We start from the raw sequence: 18,700 nt of genomic DNA, 5'->3' as shown, positions 1-18,700 counted from the left end.
AGTCCCAACCCATTCTTTATCTTATGGTTATTTCATTGTAAGCCAGAAAAGGTTCAAATTCCTCAAGCATGAGAAGCAACTAAATGATAATTAGTTTTTGATATATGTATACAACATTATCCATGATTATAACAACATTGAGAATAACAATCATAGAGTCCATTAATGCACCTAAATCCCATGTCCCTCTGCTACTCCTAGCCTAGACCCATGACAAATTCCTTCAATACACCTTGAGCTTTAGTAATCTTCTCTCCTGAAAAATGACACCTTGCTCGCCCCAACCCCCACCACACACACAAGTGCTTCCATGTAATGTATGCCAGCCTGCTATAATTTTGATTCATTAAAGTGTGACTCAGACCAGCCCTCTCATCATGCTCAATTTCTAATTACTAGGACTGGACAATTTTAGACAGGAAGAAAAACCACATACTGAGATCTCTGGCGCTCAATGTTGAGTGACTTTTTATTGTGGGTGTGACTGCTTCTTTCTCACAATTCCTCACTCCGTTCTAGCTTCCTCAGTTTTTTTTTGAACTAATATATGGTTTTCCTCCCAAATCCATAGCAAGAGGACATAATTCCTCAAGAAGTTTTAATATATAAAATCTTTCCCCCTCATCCTTCATCCTTTCTTTCATCACTAGCTCTTATAAGCCCATTGGCTGGCAACATACAGTTGTATTTATGTTGACTGACAAAGACTCAGCAAAAAGATCTCAAATCTACTTATTTCCAAATATTATTGAGAACCCTGCACTAGCTTCCTACCAACCAGGCCAACTCTGCCCTTTGTTCTCATTTCTACAGTTCCTTTCCTCTTTGTAATTACGATTCCCCTCTATTTTCTATTCCTTCTGTTATTCTGTTCCTTTTTTTTCCTTTTTACCATCACTATCTACCCTGCCTCACATGTAGTGACTAGTACATTCATTTCCTTTCCTGAAAATAAAATAAGAACTTCAAAGAGGCATGAATGATCTCTCCTGTTTTAATAATTAAAGATGAATCCACCACAAAGCTCGCTCTGCCGTTCCCAGTGTTCACATTAGATCAGAAATGGCATTTTTTTAGCCCCAAAAGAAATATATCAGAGTAGTTCCCACCCTGAAATATATGGCACAAAGCCCAGCTTTTCCCTGGAACCAGTATGTTACCAATGGGTCTGTTTCAAAGTAAGTGTATTCAGAATATGGGAAGGAGGATTTGATAGTGTTTGATAATTCACAATTTAACAGCTAAGGAAAGGCAGCTTATTATTAAATGCAAATAAAATGAAATGAAGTCCGGCTGTCTGGGTGCAGATAGAAATTACACAAAGCCCATAAGCCACTCTGGAGATCTTAACTACTAGACAGAACAGAGCTCTGGGAGCTGCCAGCAAGCACAAATCCCTCCTTTGAAGGGGCTTGCACCCTGTATTATCTCCAGAGAAAGACTCAGATTATAGTCTACTTGGAAAACTTAAGGTGTGACTAGAAACAGGGCAAGTGTAACCACTTCATGGATGGCAAACATATTTTGAGGTTTAAAGTATTTCAACCTCTTTACTTCCTACTGTTATGTTCCTCTTCTGCAGGATGGTTTTTACTGGTCACTGGAAAATTGCCAAAAACAGCCTGCCTAGAGCAAAAAGATATATATTTCCCCAGACTATCCAAATTTACAACATTAATATGGCTGCTGCCTAATGGTCACAAGTATGAACTTGAGAACATGATAATAATTTTATGTGAACAGTATTTATATAACTTTGTTACATCTACTTATATCTTAAAATAGTGGAAGTATTTCAAAGCTATGGAATCAGACATTTCTGTCCCTTTATCATTTAGACTTCGGTATTCTGATGGACAATATTTTAGGGGAAGTACTAAAGCTGGATTTGCACAATTGAGTAAAATTCCATGTGGCCATCAGATTCGTTTATGGAAAACAATACATTACTAGTATTATACTAGTATACATACTAGAAAATGCTATTCACTAAGCCAAAAAGCTCTAAGGATACTTTTTGACCAGATCAAGCCCACATCATTTCTTAAGCAATTCTATCTTTTATAATCTAATTTGGGACTTCCATACATACATTCCCAGACAGATGGGAAGATCTGACCTGTGTTTCAAGAATTTTGGTTCCGAATTCCCAGCCTGGGATACCTCTCCCTTTTGCACCTACTGAAATTCAACACTTGCTGCTAGGCTATTTCGAAACACATCTTCTCTTTGGACCCTTTCCTGAATGTACATCTCCCTTCTCTGAGGTGTCACTGCACCTGCGTTCTCCAGCATTCATTCTGGTACTGCCTCTCCTGCTTTGCATTGCTTATTACTTTTATGTGTCTATCATGTCCAGCCAGTAGAGTATACATTTCTAAAAAGCACAGATGGTATGGTAAGCACAGAGTTACCATCCATCTCCTGTAGGATTTATCATTACATCCAACATATCTCCATCCTGGACATTTCCCTTGGACTCTAGACTTCTTTATCCAACTCTCTACTCAACATCACCCTTTGGAAGTCTAATAGGCAATTAAACTTACTACATTCAAAACAAAACCCTCAATCTTTTCCGTCTACAATCTGCCCTGCACATTGTTTTCACTATTTCAATTTTTGGAAGTTCCATCTTTCTAGTTGTTCACACCAAAATACCTTGGATTCATCTTTCTGTCATACTCCATGTCTCATTTATCTTGAAATTATCTCATTTCTGTCATCAGAACAAATCCAAAATATGATAATTTCTTCTACTTCCATTGCTATCACTTTTGCCAAGTCATCATCATCTCTCTCCTATTATAATACTATTAAATATTAAATACGCTAATCAGTCTCCAACCTTCCATCCTGTATTCTGCCATCCATTTTCGAATAGGAGCCAAGAGGTCCTTTGAAAACGTAAGTCAGATCATGTCACTTATCTTCCCAAATCCCTCCAATGGCCTCACATTTCAGAGTTAAAGTCTTAATATGGAAGGGCTCCTGGGTGGCTCAGTTGGTTAAGCGTCTGCCTTTGGTTTGGGTCGTGATTCCAGAGTCCTGGGATCGAGCTCCAAGTTGAGCTCCCTGCTCAGTGGGGAGCCTGCTTCTCCCTCTCCCTCCGCCACTCCCCCTGCTTGTGCTTGCTCTCTCTCTCTGTCTAATAAATAAATAAATAAATAATCTTAAAACAAAAACAAAAACTTCTTAATAGCGTAGTGTTAACACCTTAACAGTGACCTACAAAACCCTAGAGACATTCCACCGTTTCTTTGACCTTGTCTCCTTCTCTTTCCACCATTCACTTCACTCCTGAACACAAGTCTCCTGCCTATTCCTCAACTATTCCACATAAGCTCCCGGCTAATGGCCTTTTCACTTGCTTTTTCTTCAGCCTGGAGTGTTTTTCTGTTTAAATCGTACACACATACACCTTTGGCAATACACCTCTGCACACCCCTTTCCAACTAAGTTTTGTTCTCCATGTACTTATCACTATCTAAACATACTGAACATACTAAAATGTTTACTTATTTTATTTCTTTTATTATCTGTCTCCCTCCACTGGAATATATTAACTTCTAGTGGGCAGGGATTTTTGTATGTTTTGTTCACTGCTCTATTGCCCAGTACTAGAATATCACTAGGCAAGAAGTAGATGCTCAGAAATTATTTTGATGATATATGAATGAATGAATAAACAGGCAGGCAATATAGTTCTGCTAAATGCCTGAGTTCTTACTAAATGAGTGCAGTATAACATAAACGGGAATTGCTCTGAACAAAGCCTCACAGACAGGCAGTACTCAAAGAAAGCACATTTCTCCTCTGCCATGGGTAGTTGTATGTTTCCACCATGGCTAGGATGGTAGACTCAGGCCAAACTCAACCACTGGTTACCTACATAAACCCAGGAAAGGATGGATATTCTCCTTGTCTAGGAGAGTAAATTTGTTATGATGTCTGACTTTGACCTGAGTGCTTTGTATATTGTTTTATAAATTTTTCTCATGCTGTCTTCTCTGTGAATATTTAACTTCTAAAATAGAGTTAAATATCTCTTACATAGCATTCTATATCAGTATCAGACTTATGATACAGAATTGGTAAATAAAATAGGATTTATCATCCCAAAGTTTACATTCTGATGTAGAAAAACAAGTAAAGAACTATGAACCATAAATTTAAAACATAAAATAAAGACATAATTAGACTTTATAATACTGCATTATAATCTTGAGCTTGACAATTATATCCTCAATATAGTAACACTGCCTAGTTAATAGAATTTGCTCAATAAATGTTCACTGAATAAGAAGATAGTTTAAAAAAAACATATATAACTTACTGTTAAGAGTGAGTGCTCATTGAGGAGGGAAGAAATGAGGAGACGGAAGATGTTATTTGATTACCATGTGTGATTAAGAACTGTCTTATTAATTTGACTCATTATCTCATAAAACTCCATGAGAGATACGAAGTTTTAAGATTTTTTGTTTATTTTACCGAATGAAGAAAGAGATGGTCCTTGAACCATGTAATCCTTAGACTACATGAGAAAATTACCCAAATACTGAATGTGTTTGGAGAAACTTTAGAAATGTGTATTTAAGGAAGGTGAAAATATTTGGTAATTGCTAGAATCTTAGACAAGGTTTTTAATTTAGAAGGTAAGCATCTTGAATATTATCTCAGTATAAAAGGGACACTCAAGTTTTAAGTACCTATATGTAACAGCCTGTGCACTAAGTGCACTAATAAATAAAATATCACTGTTCTCAAGGAGTTGGCAATGTCTGGAGGGGGGAAACATAATGAAATAAATGAACCCAACAGTGTTGGGCATATAGGGGTTACCTAACCAAGACACTGGTGGTTCAGGGAAGGCTTCCCAGGAGTGAAAATTGAGATAAAGACTGAAGGAAGAGTTGGAATTAGACGGAAGAAGTGCTTTAAACAGAACTGTGAAAGAGAAAATGGCACATTAGAAGACACAGCTCAGTGTATTTTAATTTCAAATGGACTGAAAGCCAGAGAAAGGCAGAGAGGGGAAGAGAAGGTAGGCAGAAAATAATTTTAAATGAGACTAGGAAGTTGATAAGTAGGGGCAAGATTACAAAGAGTTTGTTTGCTTTTGGAAGAAATTTTAATTTTATTCTAAAAATAATGGAGAGCTACCGAAGTAGTATAAGAAAAGCAATGACATAATTAAAGTAGAACCACATTTAGAAAGCTCTGCCTACAGTCTGTAGAATAGACTGGAGGTACAACACTGAGCACTGAAGTCAGTGGGAGGTTCTTTCAATGATACAAGCAAGAAATAACATAGGCCTGAGTATGGGTAGTGATGACAGGGAAGGAAAATAAAGGGATAAAGTTGAGAAATGTTGAAGAAATGAAATTGGCAGGAACTCACTGCAGAAAACTCTGGAAAAGAGAAGAAACATAATGAAGCAAATGGGTTAGAATCAGAATGTAGTAGCACTAGAAATTGGCAATCTAGCAAAACTCCAGTTGAGGATGGGTGAAAAAACAGAGGCTTTGTCATTATGGAGGGGGAAAAAAAACAACCAGTGAGTCATAAGAAATGTGGTGGCATTCTCACTAAGCTTCCCAAAAGTCAGGTGCTCTTCCACCCTTGGGTTGCCAACATTAGTACCACTTCCACCCACTTCTGACCTTGTTCCTTATAGATAGCACTTTTTTTTTCCTGAGTGCATTTTTTTTTTTCATACTCCACTTTGACTCCTTCTTTAGTAAGTTTATTAACTTTTCTTTAAGTCTCTATAATGGTTTGATCCTACTGTTTAGTCACCTGTGCATATGTACTAAGTGCCATGGGATGGACTTACAAGCAAAAAATGTCCCATCTCTAAACCCTCACTTTTCGAAAGGAATAACACAAGTACAGATCCCCCAAGAGAAGGCCCACTGATGCTATAGTTCTGCTCTAGCCTTGCATTTTCCTGGGCCAACCCTGGCTGCCAGAACATCCGAGACATGAAAATGGTAAGGGCTTCTAAAAAGTTATTGGTTACTTAATTTTTCTCTGTATTTTGCCACATACTGAGTATCTCAGAGCTTCCATATAGCATCCAGGAAAGACTAGATAGGTAAAAGCTTGTTGGGCTGTACTCTGTATCTAGAGTGATTTCTTTATATCACCCTACACCCTCCCTTGCTGACTTGATCATCCCTTCCAATCCTTCAAGATTCATCTGTAATCTTTTCTTGCAAAGCACACCTAACCAGGCCCCTGGCTCTTCCTTTATGCAGAATTAGGTTTTTCTTCCTCTGAACAGCTCGGAGCACAGCAGTTCATACTAATAATTCACTATTCATGAAAAATAGACCAAGTAAAGGCTACATATGTTCTGCCATATAGAATCATATATATGTATATTTTACATGTGTGTGTATATATCTGTGTGCGCATGTATATATACACACATTATACATATTTATTGAGTTGTGCAAGTCTGTTCACTCTACAGATTATAATCTTGAGATCAGAGGCTTGGTCTTATTATTTTCGCATCCTCACCACCTAGTACTATACCTGATATACAGTAGGTAATTCTTTTTATGAAAAGAACTAAACCACTTGCTAGTCCATGAAGAATCTTATTTCATGCTTCCATTGCCCAATATAGAAAACCAAAATAGAAAATTCAACCACTGTCATTTTTCAATAATACACTTCACTCTCTTCATTGTGGAAAACATTTGGTGACTCATAGCCTAAATATACTGTAAGAACAGCTGATATGATGCTATTTTAAAGAGATAATTATGTATTTTATTTGTGATTTCACATTTTAGGGCTAAAAACAAATTTAGGCTAATATGTCTAAAGAATGAATAGACATTAGCACATCCACTCATTAAGGTACTGGTTGCAGTTCTATTATGATGAATAATCACTTCTCATTTAAGAAAGATCTCCACTCTCCCTGAAAACTGTCATCCTATGAAACTGATGACTGAGGTTAGGACTGACTAGGAAAAGCAAAATGTGTGCACGTTACTTATGCAACTTTAATTTAAAATCAGCTTATCTCAATATCTCAATGATCAGAAGTAAAGAATTAACACACACACACGAACACTCCAAGATATTTGTTTAAACAAAAAGTCATTTTAAATGTTTATAGAAATACCAACACAATCATAATACTAGTTTTCTAATACTTAAATTACTATTCATGGACATTAAACCAAATTGAAGCTGTGTGTATGTGTATACATGTATATGTATATATATATATATATAAAACTATATCTATAAAACTATATATATACATATATACGTGACTATATAGGTATATGTATGCATGCGTACATATTTATGTGTGTATGTGTAGATACACATATATACACATCATTACACACATTATACATAAAACTGAGATGCTTTATTTACAGTATGCCCTACGATTACCTTCAATTTAAAAAAATAAACCTACTATGTATAAGACTAGATGCTATAAAACCCCATCTAATGATGATTGTGCCTCTGTTCAGCATTCCTTGTATATATGTTGCACTCTTTCATGACACAGTAGACATATATGTGCTTCTCCTATGCAGTAAGTACATCTTCATGCTTTTTATTCATCTGGTTGAAGCCACTCTTACCTGCGGGGACTACTGCCCCATAGGGGACTCATCTACCTATGTTTTTTTGTTTTTGTTTTTTTTAAAGATTCATTTATTTTATTTGAGAGAGAGAGAAAGAGAGAGAGAGTGCCGGGGGAGGGGCAGAGGGAGAGAGAGAGTCTTAAGCAAACTCCATGCTGAGCACAGAGCCTGACTCAGGGTTCGATCTCCCGACCCCGAGATCACGATCTGAGCTACAACCAAGAGTTAGACGCTCAATGGACTGCGCCACACAGGCACCCCTCATTCCCCTATGTTTTGAATGAAAGCTGCCAATTCCATTACCCCAAGTCTCTTGCCTTAACTGTTAACATATGAGCCAGACATGGACAACTACTGTTATCTCCTTCCTCTGATCACAGTGATTGCTCTGGAGATCCCATAAAACCTAAGCTAAGTTAATCAGTCTTCTCCAAGGTAGGGTGATTAAATAATTTATTGCCCAAACTAACTTCTGAGTGTGAAAGAGTGTTATTAATAGTTACGCTGAGACAAGAGGCTTAAAGTTTCCTGGACAATAAACAAAGACTAATGACAACCTCCCAGAGATTTTCTAGATGGTGTTGGCATGGAAAGTTTCCTTTCCTTTATGGTTATAATTCTATAATTATGGGTGTAAGCCCAGCACTACCAGCAACACTGTAGTCCTCTAATATGTGGGAAAAGCCAATGAGCAGCAGCAAAGAAAGAAGCCAGAAATGAGAAAAGGTAGAAATAGGGGATGGATAGAGAAAAAATAAGAGTGTACACAAGTTAGAAAATTAGATTCAACTGCATCCTGAGGCCATTTTTATTCGTATCTGTAGAGACAATTATTTTTTCTCAAGCTAGTAAGAGCTGGGTTTTCTTACTTGCATATCTCCGAATAAATGATGAATTGTAGGACATCTAGCTCAAGTCCCTTATTTTATAGGTGAGGAGATTGGGGCCCACACAGGTTAAATTACTTATCCAAAGGTCCAAAATATTTACAAGTAGGCATATAACTTGGGTCATTGTCTTTCCTTCCGTTTCTTTTTATAGATGTAACATCTCTTCTATATTAGTCTAAATTATTATTTTATTCTTTCATATTATTCATATACTCATTCTAAGAGAATAGATATCCCCTTTAAAGAAAACTTGATACACTTCCTATACCCTTCATCCAATGAAAATTCAATAAATTCTCCTAAAATTAATAACAAATAAATGCAATTCAGCATTTCATGGTCTGCCTCTAAAGAGTTTCCTTTGTAATGACAAAAATGGATAAGAACCCAATAATTTCTACACATGTATATCAATGGGTAAATTTTCGTTATAAAATTTTAATGCCCCCAAATATCCATACTTCTGCAGGCACTAACTACATGCATATGTGAATTATTATAAAATTATAATAAGCATCTGTCATGATCTCAGGGTCGTGGAATCAAGCACCACATCGGGCTCTCTGCTCAGTGAGGAGTCTGCTTTTCCTTCTGTGCTCTCCCTCCCCCTCTCTCAAATAAATAAATAAATAAATAAATAAATAAATAATAAAAAAAATCTTTTAAAAAATTATAACAAGAACAACCAGTCTCCTAGAGGTAACAATGCTCATTTGAAAAATGAAAGACATTTCATCTAAAGACTAGCATTTTAGGAAGATTTTAGAGACATAAAACATCTAACAGAATGAAATCTTCATCATGACAGACACCATTTCCACCTTAATAACTGTGGTCAGAAAAGGTAGAAATAAGGTCTGGAGAACTATCCTTGAATGAATGATAACAGCAGGGGAAGCCAGGTGGGTTACGCATGGGGAGCAAATTCTTTTTTAAAAGGAGGTCTATACCTAAAACAGTCAGGATTGCCACTTAAGAAACACAGGACAGTGGGGTTGAGATGAAGGGTTGGTACAAAAGATGATGAGTTGTTGGAAACAAGGAATAATGGATTTTATTTCCATAAAAAATCACTAAAAAAAACATTGAGACACCTAGTTATGCATCCTAGAATTTCCTTTTATAATACATATTTACTGAATAAATATCTACCAATAAGGCTAGACTAATCTGGAAAATATTGTTTATTTTCAAAGGCTATTTAAAAAATTCCTTGGAGGGTGCCTGGGTGGCACACTGGGTTAAGCAAATGACTCCTGGTTTTGGCTCAGGTCATGACCTCAGGATCGTGAGATCAAACCCCACATGGGGCTCCGTGCTCAGTGTGGAGTCTGCTTGAGATTCTCTCTCCCTCCCCCCACCCCTCCTGCTCCTGTGGCCTCTCTCTCTCAAATAAATAAATAAATAATTTTTTAAAAAAAAATTTCTTGGTACAAATCAATCAACTTACAACCCGGAGAACATGCATTAACTAAGTCGACATTAATAAAATTTAGCTAAAAGTCTAACTGAAATAATTCCATGTGCTCCCAAAAATTTATGGGTTGAATACATATAGGCTTATTATTTTACATATTTTCTAAAGACTGGCATGGTGAATGTCTCTCAAACGTGATTAGTTAACAACATGAGAAGTGTCAAAATTTAAGTTTGGCTTAGAATCATTCACGTGTTAAAATAAGAGATTTATGGGGTGCCTGGGTGGCACAGCGGTTAAGCGTCTGCCTTCGGCTCAGGGCGTGATCCCGGCATTCTGGGATCAAGCCCCACATCAGGCTCCTCCGCTATGAGCCTGCTTCTTCCTCTCCCACTCCCCCTGCTTGTGTTCCCTCTCTCCCTGGCTGTCTCTATCTCTGTCAAATAAATAAATAAAATCTTTAAAAAAAAAATAAGAGATTTATGAAAAAAGTATTTTCCCCCTAATGTTTTAATTCACAGTTCAAAAAACAAATAAACAAATGGTAAAGAGTTCATTTGAAATGTTACTGTAGATTTTTAATAGCAAGAATGGATATGAATATTCTATGAGTTCCATGAATATATTGATTATACGTTTTAGATTCAGTTCCTACAAAATTGAATTTAAGTATCTCATTCTTATGATGTAATAGTGAAAGCTGAAATTCTATTTCTAAAGTCTCAGACAGTATTAATTTCTGCCTGCCTTACTGGTTTCTAATAAAGTATATGTCCAATTGTAACTAGACCTATTTGGCTTGAACAGATGATCATTTTAAACTCCTTGAGGAGGGGTGCCTGGGTGCCTCAGTTGGTTACGGATCTGCCTTTGCTCACATCATGATCCCAGGGTCCTGGGATGGAGCCCAGGGAGCCTGCTTCTCCCTCTCCCCCTGCTTGTGCTCGCTCACTCTCTCTGTCTCTCTCTGTTAAATAAATAAATTAATTAATTGATTAATTAATTAATTAAAAAGATAGATAAATAAATAAACTCCTTGAGGACAGTTCCTAGTTCCTTGCATTGTGCCTTACAAAACATATGCATAGAAAGCATGTGATATTAATTGATGGACGTATGCATGGATGGATGAATAATGGGTGGGTAAATACAAATAAGTTGTGCAGGTGAAGGAAGACATGTTTTCGTTATTATTACAAAGATAACGATAATGATGATAATGACTATGATGACAACCACGCTGCATCTCTATAGATCACAAAAGAAATACTCTCATTTAATTGAATAAAATATACTTTTTTTCTTCTCATCAGCTGACCTCAGATCACATGATTCCAAGGATGAAACAAACTTGTCTTTGTTGGATTAAATATAAAAAGCCATGCTTAAAAGGAGAAATATAGGTCATTCTTTTTCCTAGAAATTTTCTTCTTGTCCTGTGTATAGTATTCAAACATACGGCAAATCTATTTTTCTCCCTTTAAATGTCTCATCCTCCAGTATCCGAGGTCAGTATAATAATACAACTTAGGACTTTAGATATAACGTTGTACAAAAACAAATATTTATTATTGGGAAATAGCAATAAAAACAGATCCAGATCATTTTATTCAGAGCTAGGAGTTTTTATTCAAATTGGACTATCAATGGGATAGGTAGTAGAAAAAAAAATGGATTTACTTCCTAGAGGTAGATAGGTCAAAAAGACTCAAAGAACAAGCATAGGCAGGTGGTGCTGACAACAAAACTTCTGTGAATAGGAGGCCAGAGTAATTTCCCACTCTTAACAACAGGGCTGTCTGGGTTGCAGTTTGGGGGTGTCTTATATCCTATTATATTACACTATCAAAATTGCAGGAATTGCAGATGCTATGCCATTACCTTCTAGACAGACAAGCTACTAAATTATTTGTATGGGGAAGATGAGCCATTTACTTATCATCCTGATATGGGCAGATGATAGGTGGGGACTGTCTGGGAGACAGACAGTGGTGGGGACTTCTCTGTCTAGATTGCAAAAGTGCCACTCTTTGAGATGTCTTATCTGACTGACACACTGATAGTAACAAACACATCAGCAATACGAAATGTTTCCAATAGGATAAATAATTGGAGAGCAGTGTTACATCTTGACTTCAAATGAACAAGTAAAGAAAATGCAAAACAACTCTACTAAAATGAACATTTTTTTGTGATCAACAAGAGTGTTAAGGATAATGTAAGAAAGAGGAAAATTTTTAATGAGTCTCAAATATTAAAATCTATAGGGCACATAAGAAGTGGCATAGATTGATCATTTCCATCACCTCAGGTGAAGATACTAAATTCACAGCTATTGAAACCTATACAAGATCATGTAGTTAGTTAATAACTAAGAAGGAAGAGAATCCACCCTTCTGATCTGTCAATAGGGATGTATGTGAATCAAAGTGTGGAGAGCAGAAGGAACTACATAAAGTTGGATAAACCAGAAACAATTAAAATTTAAATTTATTAGTGATGTCTTAGTCTAGAAAATTATCTGGACCCTCGGGCAAACACTTTAAGAGACTTCTGGATTTTCCCTACATCACTTTGCTGCAAATCCAAGTATGATTTCCCCACAGCATTTAAATTTCTACCTCTTTTTTATATTTTCCTTTAGTTCTGGCTAAAATCCAGAAATATACATCTACTAAAAAAATGAAAGGTCAACAAAGGACATGGTATCCAAAATTCTTTCCTTCTTGGAATAATCATTTACTTAAAGTTTAGGGGATTCTGGAGATGTACTGAATGAAAGAAGGTATAGAGGCCACGAATACCAATGATGAATAAATTAACATACAAAGAGATGTATGCAAACACTCAACTCTTTCTATGCCTTGGAACTCATACTATACACCCAGGTTAAAGTAAATAATGTAAAGTATAGCCTATAATGAATAAGTGACATCAAAGAGTTATTGGCTTTAAATTCTTGGAGGCATGGCTTTCTTTCAGGACGAATAATATCATTATAAATCCTTTTTTGCTATTTCCTTCTTGATTATGTCTCACTAAACCCCCCTATTACTCTACTGACATACACTTATTTCCTGCCTTTCCTATTTTTTATTGACATTTAAATCAAATTATTCCAATTTATCTTCCCATTTCTCTGCATCTTCTTCCCATTCTTTGATTAGGAGTTGGGTAGAAAATGCCTACTACTGCAAGAGAAAGGAAAAATGGGAAATTTAAAAAGCATTTATTTTTCTTCTCTAAAGGCCTACCTCCTTCTGTTTCCTTCTATTCTGCACCCCCATACTAAAGAGCAAAAACTGAAATAAATGATCATTGTTTGATAGACATTAGGTGAAAAAAAAAAAAGAGAAAAGCAGGGAGACTGAGAGTAAAGATTAACAAATAGAGCAGTAGAATATATAAGTGTATAGAAAAGGAAGATGCAGATTAGAAAGAGGTAAAAAGGGGAAAAACAGTTATAAGAAATTATGGGGGAAAAAAGGATATACAGAAAGAAAAAGACAAGTGATGGCTCTTTTTAGTAATTCTTAAGCCACCTGTCTTTGATTCTCAAAGCATCTGCTGTAAGAGTATGAAAAAAAAATTAACTTTTGCTTTAACGAATTGATTTTTTTATTTAAATTTCAAGTTCTTTAAAAAGACTAATAAAAAAAATAGCCAAGCATATCTGTCTGTAAAGGGAACATACAGTACATTCCCATCAGTTCATCATCCATTCATGTATCCTTCTCCCTATTCATCTTCCATCTAACTTGTCTACACCAGTGCATTATTTATGAATGTGTCTTCCCAACCATACATCCATCAAACACCTATGTGAAGCAGATACAGAGGGGAGACTATTTAGAATGAAGAAGAAACAGCTTTGCTATTTGATGCAGAAATATGAAGGTAATTAAAATTAAAGTCAAATTTAAAAGACCTTAGTCTACAACAACTGATGACCCTTAGTTGAATCTCAATATTGAATACTGTAAATCTTAAATAAAATTGATTCTCAATGGTAGCAAGCCTTTGGGGAATCCCTATGCTACTTATTGGTTTTGTTTTGTTTTGTTTTCCCAGGAGGGATACAACAAGTTTATATTCTCTATATTCAAGCTTTTGCAACAGATGCTTACGTTATAACAAAGGTGTAACTATGCCTAAGGATTTGGAGGAAAGCAAATGGTGACTTGTGAAGTCACCTGGGCTGTTCAGTCTTAGGATATTGTTATTTATTGTTCATGTAGTACTCTTATTACTGTGGTACCTGATTTGCATCCTTGATTTGCCCTGTCATGTAATCTGATGGGTCTGCATGCTAGGATCTATAAATTGAGCATGACAGGAGCAATCCAGAGGCCAGTTCCTACTACATCCAACTGCCCAGGTGGCCATGGGTGGATTTGTTCTTCACTCCACATACAACCAACATTCAACAGGGAAACCCATTCTAGTGACAGTCTCCTAAACCATAAACTTCTAGTAACACAATTAGACTGTAAACAAGTCTTTTTTTTTTTAAAGAAAATATTTTATGTAGTATTAAAACATACTATTATATGAGCCGTGGTAGATAAGAAGGCAAATATCAAGGCCTGATGTAAATTTATTGAGGAATAACCTTTGAGGTATCCATCACACAAGCTTCTTGTCATAATACTTCTTATAAACTAACTGGAGACAAAACATGCACTCTGAGAAATACATTCTTGGAAGAAATCTTAAAGAAAAACACCAAATGATATTCACGTTTTCCTTCTTTACACATATCTGTGCCATTTAAATTTTACAAAATGAGTATATACTGTTTATCATCGGAAAATGTGATTTATATAAAAAGTTACACTTGTAAAATGGTAAATAATAATGTAAGTCAATAAATGGATGGATGAGACATCAATACTCTGTGTTCGTTCTTACAAATGCAGAATGATTTTTTTCCTTTGGAGAAATTCACTAAACTAGAAGTTTATTTAATATAGACAACCCTACAATGTGTAACTTCCAAAAATGAAATCTGAATGGAGAAGGATATCTAGCACCTTTTTTTTTCCTGACATTTTATATTGAGAAAAAGCAGTGGACATTGAGTTTTTCTCCCTATGAACTCAATCACAACTGAATGACTAATACAGGCTTTACGTTAGTGTTCAACATACTGAGAGGCATCCTATCTTGACTATGGGCATCACAAATTAGGTGTAGCAAAAATAGGCATGTAATCTTCAGAGCCATGATGCATGATAGATACTATTTTCCCCAGTTTATGGGCTCAGAGAGGTTAGAGAGATTGTACAACATATCACAGCTAGTTAAGTGGCTGAGTCAGTCTGACTCCAAAGTCAACGTCCATCACACCAGGAGCATAACTGTATAAAACCATAACAAAGGGCAGTTTGAAAATAAGTTAGCTCACTGATTCTCAGATATGTTATGCCTGTAGAAACATAAATCTTTCTTTGCTTTAGTTGTAGAGTCTTTTTCACAGAGAATTCCTCCTTAAGTATGTGGGCCAGTGACTAGACAGACAGACCATAGTCAGGAGACATACATCCTATTCCTGGGACTGGTACTGAGTCTATTTCTCATTGTAGAAATGGGAAAAATAAAAGTATTTTGCCATTCTTTTACATTGGTTTCTCCACTCACACCAGAGATCGTATGTGCCTCCTAGTTCCTTTGGAGATGTGTTCGGAGCTCTACTGAGTTATCATGTGCAAAGCACTTCAGGTTTCTTGGATGAGAGATGCTTTTAAGTACAAAGCTTTAGGTTATCATTGACATTGTTACGAGACACAGTAAAAGCTTAACCACCAGCTGTTTGTTTAAGCATTTTCCTGCTGGATCCATCAGGCACAATGTAAGACAGGTGTGGACAAAGCATAGTTTTTCAGGCCAAATCTGGTGTAAAGGCACTTTACAGTGACCTCGGTCATCTTCCCCTTTACTGATGAGCAATATCTCAGGGAAATGAAACAACTCATTATGTAGTCTTTTTTTTTTTTTTTTTTTTTTTTTAAATCAGCACCAGGAAGCTGCTTTGCATGCTGGGGTCTGTAGTTTTCATTCATCATGCCTCCCTTTTAAAGATGAAAGTTAAAGTTATCTGCTCCAATTTATACCTTTGGGAAACTGCCCTGGTAACCTGGAAAAGTAAAGGCAACAAGTAGAATCAGCCCTCTCCATTCTACCCTTTAGAAATAGCATTAAGACTGGAAGGGTGAGCAACAGATCCATTGTTATGCTGATGCCAGCTCTGAAACACTTTCCCTGCCATCATTTAATTACTCCGTATTAATACATAAATACAGGGAGACCATTGAAGTTGAGGTAGGTAGAGAAAAAGCTGTGCTTATTTAGTTAATTATTAATTACTTGGAATTTTCAACAATGGGACATTAACATCTTGGCCTTTTAAATGGTAATAAATAGCAGACATATGTCTAATTAAGGAGCTGTAAATGCTTTGGAGGAGCTGAACCGAAGGAGAAACACACTTATTTATAGACCTATTCGGAATAAAAGAGAGTTATTGGTGTGTTAAAGCCCGCTCTCTTGTACATATCTGCTCAGATCCCCTAGCTCTCTATGCCTTCTCTGCCAGGGCATTTCTCACTGAAGCTGGTGCCAAGGGCTTTGAAGAGGACTCATGGATTCTTTAAATGGTCTCTTTCAAGAACAGTCTTTGAGTGGACCTCAGGTGAATCTCACTTTCCAGTCTTTCCTGAGTTTTCATTATTAGGATACAATTTTCATCACATCAAGACAATTTCTTCTGCTTCACTGGCTAAATCTCCATTTAACACCAAAATCATAACTCTGAAGTAGTATGATGCTTAGCCCTCTTCATAGACTGATATAATGAATGGAAAGAACAGATCTTTTCTTCTAAATAAGACCCTTGCTTCTTAGCCCCCACCAACAGAGGCTAACTTAAATATTGAATTACCAAGAGGAGATTATAAAAGGGAGTTTCACACAAAGACGTCCAGTGTTATGTTATTCCAGTGGACTCTGGCAAAGCGGAAGGACGCTGCAGCACAGGAGAATTAGTGTTAGAGGAAGCTCCTTGAACCTTCTTCCATCACCTGCTGGAATTCACCTCTGAAACTGCTGGTGTGTAAAATCTTTGTAGGATTACCAAATTAGTCTTTCTGATCTTGGCACAAACTTCCTTTGCTTTCTTCTAGTTCTAGCTCCTGTTTTTAAAACACTCTCCTTAACTGCTTTTCATACCAAAACTTAGAGCAAAATTCACGTCACAGTGAAATAAAATGTGATCAGGCAAGTGCACGAGTTGTCGTTTGGCCCATCTGAGGAATTCTGTGAACTCCCTATTCACATCAGATCTCCTCTCTTTACTCTCTCCTCCAAGGTTGGTCACCCTGTGGGAGAGATGGAGTGTTCTCAAGGCTTCTCTTCCCTGGTCTCACCTGTACTTCTGAAGTGTGAGCAGCAAATGTTTTATAATGACTTTCTCAATTTACCGCCTTCCTTCTAGCAGTGGTTCCCCCTCCCCGATAGCAGCTTTATCCTTCCAGGCTATAGGTGTCTGGCTGCAAGGTTTTACTGAAACTGTTATTACCACTAAATCTGCTCCCCTGGAACTATTCCTTCAGCGGGACTTGGTTGGACCCAGCTGTAAGTCCTAATATTGTCCATGCATGATTATGCTGCCCAACAGCCAGAATGGAGAGGAAATCATGAAATGAACAGGGAAGCAACATGATAGATTACATTAAGTTAAAAAGATCCACTCTCTAGGAAAAGTCACAGAGGATTTTCTTGGCTCTGCCTGCCTAGAACTCCCTTAGGACATACAGTCCTAATATCACAGTCTCCCACATTAAGGGCATTGCTAATACTTGCTTTACTGATGTCTGTTTCCACATCTCTGGCAACTCACTCGAACTCTCGTCCTCCTTTATAGGAAATGTTTTGAGAAACCAAGGACGTGTCTCAATAAGAAACAAGTTTCTAGCAATTTTTAAAAATTTTTTATTTGAGAGAGAGAGAGAGAGAGAGAGAGAGCATGTGGGGGGGGGCAGAGGGAGAGAATTTTCAAGCACAGCTGGACACGGTCTCAATCTCACCACCCATCAGATCACAACCTGAGCTGAAACCAAGAGTTGGACACTTAACCGATTGAGCCACCCAGGCACCCTAAGAAACAGGTTTTTACTGAGAACTTAACCTACCACCAAGCAAGACTTAAACAAGCACTGACAGTTTATATGTTTGGCAGCATCTTTAGAAATCACTAATTATATCACAATTTTGGCTTCGATCAAAAGAAGCACTCATATCATTAAGAATCTAAGGGATAACTAAGGTCCATATTTTTAAAATAGATAATTTTAACATTTAACATTATTACCGCCCAGTTTTATTGAGATATAACTAACATACAGCATTAGTATTTAACACTGTTATGAGTTGGTAACTTTCTAAACATTACAGAAAATGAAATAAACCTAAGAATCAGGGAAAAATTAAAGAGTCTCTTATTCTCCTCGACATAAAGAAACAAACCTGGGAATAAATATGAAGTGCAAGCACTAACAAAGTGTTAGTGAGGAAGCAGGACTTCACGCCTTGACGTTAATACTAAAATTTTTGCAAGGAACCAGGCTGGAAAAATTAAAGTAGCTGACTACTTGGGTTGTTCCAACATTTGACTACAGCAATGACTCTCAAATTGTGGTTGCCTGGATCAGCCCCTTCAGCTTCACCTAGGAAATTACAAGAAAACCAAATTATTGGGTTCCACCCA

The 18,700-nt window shown here is 36.7% G+C and overlaps 1 protein-coding gene across 3 annotated transcripts in view; it reads right to left on the bottom strand.

The window, feature by feature from the left end:
* The window catches only part of LSAMP (limbic system associated membrane protein), a 629,681-nt gene that overhangs the window by 571,014 nt on the left and 39,967 nt on the right, over positions 1 to 18,700 (bottom strand). The window lies entirely within an intron of this gene.

The sequence above is a fragment of the Ursus arctos genome, unplaced genomic scaffold, assembly GCF_023065955.2.
Source record: "Ursus arctos isolate Adak ecotype North America unplaced genomic scaffold, UrsArc2.0 scaffold_4, whole genome shotgun sequence".
Classification (NCBI taxonomy): Eukaryota; Metazoa; Chordata; class Mammalia; order Carnivora; family Ursidae; genus Ursus; species Ursus arctos.
The sequence above is the reverse complement of the archived record's forward strand: the minus strand, read 5'-3'. Positions and strand labels throughout refer to the sequence as shown.